Source organism: Pteropus alecto, unplaced genomic scaffold, assembly GCF_000325575.1.
Source record: "Pteropus alecto unplaced genomic scaffold, ASM32557v1 scaffold79, whole genome shotgun sequence".
Lineage (NCBI taxonomy): Eukaryota > Metazoa > Chordata > Mammalia > Chiroptera > Pteropodidae > Pteropus > Pteropus alecto.
In genome coordinates, this window is record NW_006494612.1 from 16,984,352 (window position 1) to 16,986,380 (window position 2,029).

The following is a 2,029-nucleotide window of genomic DNA, read 5'->3' on the forward strand; positions in this document are numbered from 1 at the left end:
TCACCAAATAGTAAATCTTATTATTAACTAAACTCTTCTGTCTGATTAGTATCAAGTCTTAGCCAAGGTGAACTGAGCATAAGACACTATGACAGAGGTAGTTTGTTGACCACTTAGAGATTAGTTAGCTTGTCAAGAGGCACCTTCACTGCTAAATGCTCACTAAGAATGCTCAGAAAGAGCAAAGCAAGTCACCTGATGATGATTGATTTGGAGTGCTGAGTGGGTGATAAAACTGACTAGCAGATAAAGCTTGCGGACACTCAGCTAACTCAATATGGAGCTCTGATGAGAACCAAGACTATTTTTTAGAGCTTGTGTGTGTGCGTGTGTGTGTGTGTATGTGTGTACATGCATGTGTGTGCGTGTACGTGTAATTTTGTAGCAAGAGAAAATTGGAGAAATAAGCATGGAAAATGTCACTCTGACATTTCCCATTCAAAGACCTTTGAGAGACACATCAAATAGGTAATGAAATTTTTTGTTGTTGTTTGGTTATTTTTGGGAAAGATGTCTCTCATTTTGAATGTAATTTGTAAGTCATTGGAACAATGAAAAATGTCAGTGCTTGCTGCTGTGAGATTTACCAGGAAAAGAAGGGATTAGAAATCACTGGTCTTGATTTTAAGAAGCCTGAATGGAGCTTAAGTAGAATGTCCCTGCAGTGGAACATTGATGATAGAGCTGTTTGAGTTCATGTTCATCAATGCTCATAGAGATGAATTTGTGTTTTCTTTTTAATTTTCTTTTGATTAAAAGGGCCTCAAATCCTAAAGAAGATGGTAGTGGTACCACTCTATAATCTTTGTCAATTTGATAGGCAAAAATATCTTGTCGTTTTTAAAAACATAAATCCGTGAACATTCTAATAATTTATTTATTCAAATTTCTTTTATGTTATCCATTAAAATTTTATAGAAAATGGTAAAATTGTTACTTCATTATTTCTCTGAGGGTGGGAAAAGGAGATGCCATATACCTGCATAAGTTTTTGAGGTTTCTATTCCTTATATGGACAATAAGTGTAACAACATATTTCACTTTGCCTGTGGTTCCCATCATTGATTCTTTGGGTTTTATTTTGTGGGTGGGCAAGATTGGGGTAGTTTTGGTCTAGTAGTAGGGCAGCATATTGGGTAGATTTGCAAGGTAAATTTGAGTATAGTATTTTAATATATAATAATCTTAAATTCCTACTTCTTTCTTAAAACATTCATGATTACCTATTGATTTTTAATTTTTGATGTTCACGTACTTTAACTGTCATTACTGAGATATAGAAAAGTGTATTATGTTTTTATAGATTGGCACTTTGTGCTTTAAATCGCTTTTGTTACAGGACCTCAGTATCTGGATGAACTTTTGTGATAGCTGGCGTCCTATTTAATCTCATCTGTATTTCAATAGTGCTCATCAACTCAAAGCAGTGCTGTTTCGAGTGCTTTTTACAGAATAGTTTATTGATGTCTTCTCTGGGCTAGGTTCTTGGCTTAGTTGCTGCATGGACATAGCTCTAAACCTCATAAGGTCTTTCTTCAAGTAGTTTTTATTGTCCCATTTTATTGAGGAGAAAAAAAAATTCTTAGAGAGATTAAGGGGATAGCTAGCTCAAGATCATGTGATACAACCAGGATTCAAACCCTGGTCCACCTAGTTATTATATCATTTTTTTTTTCCTCAATGTGCCACACACTGTCTCCATATATCTTCTACCCTAGCATAGTTGTACAATATAGTAGTATTTAAAAGTCATGAATACTGCCTGGTTTCAAATCTCAGTTCTGATACATACCTGTTACTTGATTTTAGGTGAGTCATTAACTTGTTCTTTGTTTCAGTTTCACCACTTTAGGGTTTAGGAGGCATCAAACGAGTTGATGTACCTAAAGTGCCACGCTTGGCATAGAGTATGCACTAGGTAAAGCATAGCTTCTTTTTATTGTCTGTCTGCTTTGCCACCCGCTGTTAGGCACTCTGCTGTCAGTGGAAACGTTAGAACCCAAATATTCCCCAGCCCTTTGTGTTGAGA